The following is a 12,041-nucleotide window of genomic DNA, read 5'->3' on the forward strand; positions in this document are numbered from 1 at the left end:
GGGGGAAAGAGAGAAGGATGAATTAAAAGAAGAGGAAAGAAAGGAAGGGGAGAAGGAGGAGAGGAAAAAGAGTAATAGGTGGAAGAAAGAAAGGAGGAAGAGGCAGAGAGGAGGAAGGGTAGGGCGGAGGAGGAGGAGGAGGAGGAGGAGGAGGAGGAGGAGGAGGAGGGAGAGGGGAAACAGAGGAAAGGAAGGAGGACGAAAGAGAAGGAGGAGGAAGGAAGAGAGAAACAAGAAGCAGAGAAGAGGAAGAGGAGGAGGATGGGAGGAGGAGGAAGAAAAGAGGAGGAGGAAGAAAGAAAAGATGAAAAGGCTGAAAAGAAGGGGAGGAGGATAAGGAGAAGATGGAAGGAAAGGAGGAGGGAAGGAGGAAGCGGGAAGAGAAGAGGAATATGAGGAAGGAAAGAAATGAGGAGGAGGAGGAGAAGGAGGGGGAGGAGAAGAGAGAAGGATCAGAAGAGAAAGGGAACGTAAGAGAGAAAGAACAGAAGAGGGAAGAAGAAAACGAAAGGAAGAGGAATGGAAAAGAACAGAAAAGGAAAGGAACAGAAGAGAAGAGGAAAGCAAGAGATAAAAAGAGAAAAAAATATGAGAAAAAGAGTGAAGGAATGAAAGAGCTGTGATCATCAAAGCATGTGGCTGGGAGGAAAACTGTGCGGTTCCTAAAAGGGTGGAGGTTTCTGTGATGAGGGTACTCTCCCTACAGTTTTCTTTGGTACTATCTTGAGATACTGGAGTGTCAGGAAAACAAAGCGAAGGTGTACTACGCAATTTCTGATATGCAATTGAATTTTTCGAGTTTTAGACACACTTTGTGATCTGAAACTAATTTAATGCGAACACGACTTCGATCTGAAGCAGGAGTGCCTCAGATTTTGGACGGTCTCTTTCTTGAGGTGTGGAGTGCGGACGCAAATAAGTCACGAAAACGGCTGGGCGGTAAATGTGTGTCCTTGCTGGAGTAAAAGCGTGGTAACGCGACCGCGCGCTGAGAAGAAAGCGCAAACCCTCACTGCCACTTACCTCCGAGCTCTTTTCACTTTCACGAGGGTCTGTCTTCCCTGGAAGTACAGTCCTGTACTGATGTGAGCGCTCCACTCAGTTTGAGGTATACTAGGCAATCACTCCACTTCCAAAATTGCGTATAAAATCATCGGGATACATTTATGTCCATTTACTTAACACCTGCTACATGTTCTACTACAATGTGAACAAATCATAGTTCTAGTCTCGGTCCGGCACACAGTTTTAATCTGCCAGGAAGTTTCATATCAGCGCACACTCCGGTGCAGAGTGAAATTCTCATTCTTTTAGAGGTTTCCGTTTCACTCAAGATCTGTTGTTGCAACAGTGCGTATGGTGTACATGAATACATTTACAGATCAACAGCACAAGCGCTTCTGTGATAACAGGTATCGATCCGTAACGAAACATTGATGTTAGTACGTGGTGTAGCCTCCATACACGGTAATGCAGGCGATTACACTGGCATCCCGTCGATCGCACGGATGGGTTTCGTTATGCCACGTCTGCTCCACATGTCCACATAGTTCTATAAGAGTTGTTGGCTGAGTAGTCATTTCTCGTCCCATCCTATCCCACACCTGCTCGATTGGGGACAAGCCCGGAGATCCGGAGATCGTGCTGGCCAGGGAAGTTGCTGCACTTCTTGGAGAACACATTCGTTTCATGGGCATTGTGTGGGTGAGCATTATGCTGTTGGAACACCATATCATCTTCCTGTTGCAAAAATGGCAAAAGAATGGGTCTAACAACATTCTGCACATACCGATCGCTGGTTAGCGTCCCCTCCAGAAACGTCAAAGGTGAATGACAGTTGTAGCTTATCGCACCCTAGACCAGAAGACCTGGGGTGTGGCTTCCAAAAGATAGAGCTCACAAGGTCTACGCCGTATGCGCAAACGACCGTCACTTGCGTGCAAGCAAAATCTACTTTTATCGCTGAAGAGCACGGCGCGGCATTTGATCTTACAAGCGATCTCTGACGGCAACAGTCGATCCGTGCAGGTCGATGCTGTGGCATGAGTGGTAGACGGGTTAGAGGTGCGTGTGCCCGTAGTTCCATTGGTAATAACTGGTTCGCATTTGTTCGTGTTGACACGTGTGGGCTCACATGCCCTCTTATCCTTTCTGTGGTAGCTGTACGATCTGCCTCTGCGGCCCTTACAATACGATGAGCGTGGCGAGCGTCTGTGTAGCGTGGACATCCAGATACTCGTCTACGGGTGTGAGAACGTTCCCTCGACCGCTGATACCAGTATCATTGAACATACAACTTGTGTGGCAATTCTCCGAAAAGACCATCCCGCCACTCGGAAGGCCACAATTTAATGCCTTTCAAACTCGCTCAGTTGGCTGTAGGAAGCACGAGTGCATCTCCGTGGCATTGTTGCCTGCTTGCTTCACACATTTGCTCCACATTGGGTCCTCTGGCTGTTGAGCATTTCCTATTAAAGCATAGACAGAAACAGCACTTTGGTAGTTATGCCACTACGCTATCTGATACTAAAATGTAGACTTTCACGGCCGGAAATATCATGTCCATTATAATTATCCGGGCTGTTATGCCGTTTTTCCTGCAGATACGCAGGGTCGGCATGGTCAATCGAACGTGACAATGTCAGTTGAAGGGGTGGCCGGATGCCCTTCCTGCCGCCACCCTGTACCCCCAGGAAGGAATTAGTGTATCCCAACTGTCTGCGACTAGTGTAATCCACGGAATAGTGCGAAAGTGTTCAGATGTCTGCGAGCTGTGGAACTGAGGCGGGACGTGGGGACCATCCCAGTATTCACCTAGGGGGTTGTGGTAAAGCGCCTAAAAACCACATCCAGGCTGGCCGGCACACCGGCCCTCGTGGATAATCGGCCGGGCGGATTCGATCCGGGGCCGGCGCGCCTACCAGAGTCCGGGAAGCAGCGCGTTAACGCACTCGGCTAACCTGGCGGGTCATGCGTCTTCCACTTCTCGCAGTATACAATTAACGATGCCACTAATCACTGTAGTAGAGCCTTAGATCAGTCCGAGCACTGAAAAGGCTACCGGTAGTCTCCAGCAAGTCGTTCTTCACTAGACGAGCTACGACACATCCAATTCAGTTACAGATTCCGCCGGAAAAAATTAGTACACATGGAAAGACAACGTCGATTTTGGTCCGATGATGGTATATGCCACATGGGGTATAGTAAATGTACTCATAATGGTTTTGACGTCGTCCGCCAACAGATAACGTAGTGTCCATTAAAATTATCCGTGCTGTTATGCCGTGGTCGGTTGATGAATTCTGTGTCAATTCCCAACGTTTCGTCTCTGACTGCGGGAGACATCTTCAAGGGAGTCCGTAGCTCGATGGAAGGTCCAACGCACCCACTGGCTCGCTACTGACTGACAGTGGGCAGTGGGTGTGTTGGACCTTCCATCGAGCTACGGACCCCCTTGAAGATGTATCCCGCAGTCGGAGACGAAACGTTGGGAATTGACACAGAATTCATCAACCGACCACGGCATAACAGCACGGATAATTTTAATGGACACTACGTTATCTGTTGGCGGACGACGTCAAAACCATTATGAGTACATTTACTATACCCCATGTGGCATATACCATCATCGGACCAAAATCGACGTTGTCTTTTCATGTGTACTAATTTTTTCCGGCGGAATCTATAACTGAATTGGATGTGTCGTAGCTCGTCTAGTGAAGAACGACTTGCTGGAGACTACCGGTAGCCTTTTCAGTGCTCGGACTGATCTAAGGCTCTACTAGAGTGATTAGTGGCATCGTTAATTGTATACTGCGAGAAGTGGAAGACGCATGACCCGCCAGGTTAGTCGAGTGCGTTAACGCGCTGCTTCCCGGACTCGGGTAGGCGCGCCGGCCCCGGATCGAATCCGCCCGGCCGATTAGCCACGAGGGCCGGTGTGCCGGCCAGCCTGGATGTGGTTTTTAGGCGCTTTACCACAACCCCCTAGGTGAATACTGGGATGGTCCCCACGTCCCGCCTCAGTTCCACAGCTCGCAGACATCTGAACACTTTCGCACTATTCCGTGGATTACACTAGTCGCAGACAGTTGGGATACACTAATTCCTTCCTGGGGGTACAGGGTGGCGGCAGGAAGGGCATCCGGCCACCCCTTCAACTGTCATTGTCACGTTCGATTGACCATGCCGACTCTGCGTATCTGCAGGAAAAACGGCACAAGCCAAAGAAAGAGGTGGAAGACGCATCGGTAGATCAGGAGTACATATCGACTAATCTGGTAAAACGGGATTATGAACCCACCAATTCTTCTTCTTCTTCTTCTTGTTGATCATCATTATCATCACCCGTTTGATATCTACTGCTGGTTGAAGGCTTGCTCTAGACTTTTCAGTCTTCATCTGTGTACATCCATATCGCTCCTATGTGTTTGCTGACATCTGCCCACCGCCCAATAAGTCGTGTTTCTTGTCGTTTCTTATCTCATGGGATTCAGCATGGAACTTCTATGGTCAATATGCTATCCATTCGGTTGGCTCTGTGCCGTACACGCCGTCATTTCATTTCCATTACTATCGTAATTACGTTTCATCAGTAAAAGTCCGTTTCGTATAGCCGGACATCGAAACTAATTACACACAATTAAACTGCCTGTTTCAGTCACAATGGGATCTCCATTTCGAAAACTGTTCGATTTACCAAAAGCACTCTAGATCAATTTTTACTCTTTATTTCATTTGATTTCCATTCATTCGTTGTCTCCAATTTCCCTGAGGCTTAGCCCGAACGCTGCTAAACAGGAGAGACTTGCTTTGGTCTTAATAACAGACACTCCAACTGAGCACTGGAAGTCTATCTTGTTGACACAAGACTTAACCGCCGGCCGCGGTGGCCGAGCGATTCTAGGCGCTTCGTCCGGAACCGCGGTACTGCTACGGTCGGAGGTTCGAATTCTGCCTCGGGCATGGATGTGTGTGATGTCCTTAGGTTAGTTAGATTTAAGTAGTTCTAAATTCTAGGGGACTGATGACCTCAGATGTTAAGTCCCATAGTGCCCAGAGCCATTTGAACCATTTTTTTTAACTTAACCATTACAAGGGGTAATATCTGGGATAACGCTGGATAACGCTCTGTCTTTTAAATCGCAACTCAAAAAAACTGCAAAGAAGCTGAGAACAAGACATAATCTCGGACTTTGTGGAACCACATGGGGAGAATCAGTGACAGTTCTGCGGACTGTGGCACTCGGCCTGGTATACTCTGCGACGGAGAGCTGTGCACAGACGTGGCTAAACACCGCTCATGAAAACAAAAGTGGTGTCCAACTTAAGCATATCAGTTCGGAAACGATTAGGTCTACTTCTATCATTTGGCTGCCTGTCCTGAGTCACGTATTATCTGCGAAGGAGAGAAGCTTTGGGGATCGGGAATACAACAATATCTTAGCAAACCTTTGGATTACATGTGAATTCTAAAATCCCTCATTTTAGGATCAAAAGACTTACTTGGTTCAAGGCATTCTCCTCTTGCACTTCCCGACAACCTCGCTGAGGTTAACATCACCAATTCAGGAGGAGAAAGCGTTTTCAAAATGCCCCAGTGACATGTCAGTTAGCACCTTGTATCATTGAGACAGACCTGCAAGATATGGTCAACTCTCCTACGACCGAGAACGGGACATGGAAGATGTACAGATCAGTTTTTAAATGGGGAATGCTGTTCTCACTGGCATGCGAGTACGGCGCCCGCGAGCCAGACTATACAGCACATCGACGAAGATTGCAGTGCCAGAGCGTGTGGAGGGGGTCATGAGGAATTCCTGATGACAACCAGCATTTCATCAATTACAAAGTGTCCAGGTGAAACGTATAATAATATAAAATTAATAACTTGAAAAACAATTAAGATATTTATTGGCAGTTTGCTTCTATTAGTATGATAAGTGGAAATGTTTTCTGTGTTTGCTTGCAGCATGCGCGTAACTGCTTTGATCACGTAAAGGCGCTTCACTAGCTGTGTGTATTTGTCTGCAGACGGTGTTCTGTGTGCTTTCTCTCTCGGAGGTTAAGTCTTTCTTTTTTACCCAACAGGACGCCATCGTCATTTAACCATACAGTAGAGCTGCATGCCACCGGAAAAATCACGCCTGTAATTCCCCCATGATTTCAGCCGGTCGCAGTACCAGCGCACAGCAGGGCCATGCTGGCTGATGTTATAAGGCCAGATCAGCCAATCATCCATAATATTGCCCCTGCAACTACTGAAAAGGCTGCTGCCCCCCTTCAGGATGCACGCGTTTGTCTGGCCTCTCAACAGATGCTCCTCACTGAGTTTATCAAGAATCAAGTGCACCACACAGCAGCTCGTGATCTGCTGGTCCTATCGCAAATACTACGCCTGAAATGCTGCTAAGCACTTGGAGATAAGTGGAATTCAGATTAATGTCTGTCGCGCCACTAATGGTGCGCATATCAAGGTGTATTAGGTGTCTAAAAACATTTTGAATAACCGTACTTGTAGAATCATACCGTCAGTAAATGGCTCAGTTACTTCTCAAGTTATTACACTTTATATTACTATACGAGTATATTTAACTCGGACATACTATATATGTAAAAGGAGTAGATGTTGGCTTATGATTAAATATTAAGTGTTTAGAAACAATGTAACGTAATTCAATATTGGAAATGAGCGTTTGCTGTCATTGGCCGGGAGGCTCCTTACGGGGCAGGTCCGACCGCCTTGGTACTCAGCGCCACATTGGGCGATCCGCGCGCCGGATGGGGATGAAATGATACTGAAGACAACACAACACCCAGTTCCAGAACGGAGAAAATCCCCGACCCAGCCCGGAATCGAACCCGGGCCCGTAGGACGGTAATCCGTCACGCTGACCACTTAGATATCGGGGCGGACAATACAATATTAAAATGCGCCGTGATGCGATACACTAAATAAATTCAATTTCTATTGATGCAGAAGTAGTTATTATGAACTCGTTGTTAACGTATACTGTTTTTTATGAATAATTAATTGGACGTCAATGTAGTTGTCTTCAGTCCTAAGACTGGCTTGATGCTGCTCTCCACGCTATTCTATCATGAGCAAGCCTCTTCATCTCCGAATAACTATTGCAACTGTATTAAACATTATTTTAGTCTTATTATAAGTGATTTTCTGTTCTACTTTAATATTCCTTTATTAATTCTATGAGTTTGCTGGTGAAATTTATCTGCGCAGGAGACAAACGGTGCAACGTCATTAGCAAAATGAATGTACTTCATATAGCCTACACTGTCACGTATTCCATTCTCATTTTCCAAGCCTATTAATCCAAACACTTACTCTACGACTATTTAAAATAGCTTTCGTGACATGAAATCTCCTTGCCATAGTTCCCTTTCAGTTCTGACTTTCACAGTATACTGACGAAGGCCTAAGAAAGTTGTACCATCGACATACACTTTCTTCATCTGTGACATAAGATGATTCAGTACGTTATTTCTCAAGGGCTGGTGGTATAGACTTAGTTGAAAGTGAGTAAAAACATTTTCAGAATCTATGCATTCCTGGCAAAGTGTCAATTCATATGGTAACACTTGGTTTTAATTTCAGTAGTTAATGACCGTTCTTGTGCCTTTCTTTTTCTTAAGAAATGCTGGCTGTTATATACGTGCCCAAAAGATGTAGATAGCGGTACCGTAGTTGCAACCCAAGGTGAGTAAAGGGTTATAAATGAGGCGATCATTGTAGTAGTTGTGTAATTCTATGAAAGTTGTGTTTTGAGAACAGAGTAGTAGTACACTCTGCGTTTCGGAATCTTTTCCGCAGACTAGTAAGTGAAGTCCCCAGCTGAGCTGTGTAGTGTCGGATGGGGGCACTTTATTTGTCAACTGAAACAGTTTCAGACGACAAGTGAAGCAAGTCCACACTGAATGCCGTGTTTCAAAGTTCTGTAGTTCTATTATACCAAATAAACGTTACTGTGGACAGAGATGACTGCTTAAAAGCAAATAAAGATAAAGTAACGTAATTCAAAACGTACTGCGAAACATAGGTCACGTTGTTATCATAAAATGTTTTGAAACTGCTAATGTAGCATAACGTACTTATTTGTCTCGAATTTTATTTTTACTTTTTGTTTTTGTAACAGCTATTTTTAGTATATTATTTGTTATCGGTCTGAGAGAGGGAATCGTAGACAATAGTCCACCACTATTAAAGTAAGGAGGAAGAAAACGTACACGAAATGTGGAAACCTAGAAGACCAACAAATGGAAAACTGTCCGAAATAGTGTCCAAGAGCGTATAAACAGAAAAGGACAAATGGTTAAAGGAAAAGTTTTTACGAGCATAATCTACACATGTCGATTTAAAAGCTTTGCAAGAATGAGTAGTCTAGGAAACGGTTTGATTCTTTCTGGAACCTATGTGACTATTAATAACAAAATACTTTTCTTCGGCGAACAGTGCAACCATTCAGTGTGCAAAGGAGACGGCCGCGAAATGGGTCTGAAAAATCAAAAATCAGTTTCATTTAAGTATTTCTTAGAGGTAGAAAACTGAAGCGTCCATTTTAGTAAAGCAGTCTTTCTGAACACATTTCAGATAACCGAGGGACGACTGGACCGGTGCTTATCAAAGCCGGACGTTCGTGGTGTAGTGGCAAAAAGACAGAAGCAATAAAACTGATGACATGAATGTTATGGAATGTAAAAATCATTTGCAGCTTATCAAAATCATTACACAAGAAATAAAAGTTCTGAAAGAAAATACTGAAACACAAATTTGTCTATTTCCAAAATGTACAGCATGTACGTCCAGAAATGTGATGAAGAACATAAAACACTAGTACAAGAGAAATTCTGTCACCATGTCTGTTCAACAAAATTTAATCTCCATTTAAAACTACCATCAAAAGCACGTGCAGTTTCTGTGATGAAATTAAAATGAAGATTTCAGTGGAACAGAATGAAGCAATATTGCTGTCCATGACGCAGGAAACGAACATAAGCATAAGAAAAGCTGCTTAGACTAGGGACAATTTGAAATTAGATGCACAAAATATTTCAAATGACTTTTATGTACTGACATTTGATCTACGGAAGGCACTCCCGTTTCCAAAACTGAACGCATCAGTAGCATATTACCAGAGGAATCTGTATACGCACAACTTAAGAATACATCCATTTAATGGAAAAAAATGGTTTCATGTACATGTGGAATGAAACGGAATGAGGAAGAAGATCACCAGGTGTCTAGTGAAGCATCTCGAGGAACATGCATAATATTGCAAGCATGTGATTTTATGTTATGACAGCTGCACAGGACAAAATCGGAACATATAAATGGCACTTTCTTTGAAGAAACTATTACGAGACCTGGTACGGAAACAGAAATCATAAAAGATAAACTTCTGTTGTCAGGGCATTCGTATCTACCAAATAAAGCAAAGGGTAGAAAAGCAACCCATATTTATTCGCCAGATGACTGGATAACCATTGTGAAAGAGTTCAAAAAGAAAAATCCGTTTAAAATAGTTCAAATGATGCATACTGACTTTTTATCCACATAGAAATTGGAAAGAGCCATTTTAAACCGGAAGAAAATCATTGATGGTCTTCAAGTGAATTGGCTTCGCATTTACTGGCTGAGGTACGAAAAGGGATGTGCATATTCATTAAAATACAAAAGTAGCGTCGATCCTGTCACAGTTCCATGAAATAAATTTAACAAAGACAAGTAAAGGAAGAACAGTACGGTTCAGACATGTTCCGTGCACTGCACACACACATCAGAAACAGTTTGCTGAAAATGATAAAGAATCTGAAAACAATGACGAGTTGTTCTGTGTGTGAATACGCAGGTGAATGTAGCCAATACAAGAACAGATATTGAAATATTAAAAGTGGAACTGTTACATTGTATACTATTTTGTTTGCAATTATTTTCAGGAAAATACTGAAGCAAGTCCATATTTTACGTTTCAAACATTGTTGCAGTCTCCATTGTTTCTTTTATGTACTCCATTTTGCATGGAACAAGTGAAATACAGTTGTCTGATTTAAAATAAAGTAAATTTATGTTTGCAAAATTCATTCCCAGATTTTTTATCCTCCGATATCTCAGAAACATTTTCATTGAACTTGTGCACTTGTAATCTGAATGCCTTAAATACAAAATCAATAGGGGTTACTGCAGAAGTAGGTGTAATAATGAATAAGAAAGCAGAAATGTGTGTAAACTGCTATAAACAACACAGTGAACGCATTACCGTCGCCAAGATGGAAACGAAATCAACACCCACCACAACAGTGCACGTTTATATGCCAGCTAGCTCTGCAGTTGATTGAGGAGATTGAAGAAGTGTATAATGAGATAAAAGAAATTGTTCAGAGAGTTAAGGAAGATGATGCAGCATTAAGCACCGAAAATATAGAACTTGGAAATACTGACAAGAAACCTATTTAAAAAAGCAACGGAAGTTGGATTAGAGGGAAATGAAGAGAAAACAAAATTTATGAGAGTAGAGAGAAGTTACAAGACAAAAAGACGGTAAACCGTACAAATTGATGACCACGTGTGTGAAAACTAAATGAGTTTACTTATGTTAAGATTGCAGTAAATAACAAATACTACGAGAAACAAGAAACAAAAGCAGGGATAAAAGCGGCATCCAGAGTGTCATATTCACTCAACAAATTAGTATCATCCGAAATTTTATCAAGAGGAACCAATATGAACCATATAAAACTATAACCAGAGCGTTATTACTATATGGGGCAGAAATATGGAGAAGGGATAAGTATGTAGGGCGAAAGATAAAGATTTCGGGAAAAAAGATCTTACGGAAAGTATTTGGACCAGTTTGTGAGAGAAGAGAATGACGAAGAAGAAACACTAGGAAGCTCAGGGAGGTATAAAATAAAACATGGTTGTGGAAGCGAAGACGAGGAGGCTGAGACGGGACAGGAACGTGTATAGCAGAGAGGAGGGATCGAGACTGAGAGAGAGAAGAAACCTGAAGGACAAAGACCTTTAGGCAGACCGAAAATAAGATGGAGAGACCAGTTGGCCAAGGATCTTCAGACACTTGGGGCAAGGGAATAAGATACCAAGGACAGAACGCTGTGCAGGAGGCTACTACACGAGGCGAAAAACCGACTGTGGTTTGAGGGGTCAGGAAAGTGAGAGTAAGTAAGTAAGTAAGAAAGTAAGTGAGACGAAAATTTTATTGTGACAGGGTGGTGGAATTCAGTGGAAGGAAAAGGAAGGAAAGGAAAAATAGCATCTGAATATGGGCTGGAGGAAGAGAAGGAAAGAGAAAGCCACCTGGTACAATTTTGCACAGAGTATAATTTAATAACAGCTAACATCTGGTTTAAGTAATTCCGCTTCTGAATCGTTTGCCTTCTTGTGGGCCGGGAGGCATTTGAACGTCCGGTCGCCGGAATTGTGTAGACTTTTTGCCGTTGCATTTTACTGCAGCGTTGCCCGGGGAGCACCATCTTGGAGGTTGTCTACACGTCGCTCCCCACATTACTAAAAAATATACTGACAGGCAGGAAGATCGAGGTCTATCTCCATGGAAAGAGCAGCAAAAGCATGGTCATAAACAATGGCCTGCCACAGGGGTCAGCCCTGGCGCCGACCCTTTTTAATTTATACATATCTGATATGCCGAGCACCAGGTCGCGTAAATTTGCGTATGCGGATGATCTGGCCATCGCATACCAAAGCAAAAATTTCGAAGATCTTGAAAAAACATTGAATGCGGAACTTGAAGCGCTGAACACCTACTACCTTAAGCGGCATTTGCATCCCAACCCCAATAAAACGACCAGTACCATAATGCACCTTAACAACAGAGCTTCAAGCAAGAAACTACAGCTTGCCCTGAATGACCGGCATATCAGACATGAAGATAAGCCCAAATATCTGGGAGTAAAATTAGACAGCACACTAACATTTAGCTCCCATCTGGAAGACACCAAACAGAAATTAAAATCTCGAAATGCCATTATGTCTAAACTGGCCGGAA

The sequence above is a fragment of the Schistocerca cancellata genome, chromosome 2 (assembly GCF_023864275.1).
Source record: "Schistocerca cancellata isolate TAMUIC-IGC-003103 chromosome 2, iqSchCanc2.1, whole genome shotgun sequence".
Lineage (NCBI taxonomy): Eukaryota > Metazoa > Arthropoda > Insecta > Orthoptera > Acrididae > Schistocerca > Schistocerca cancellata.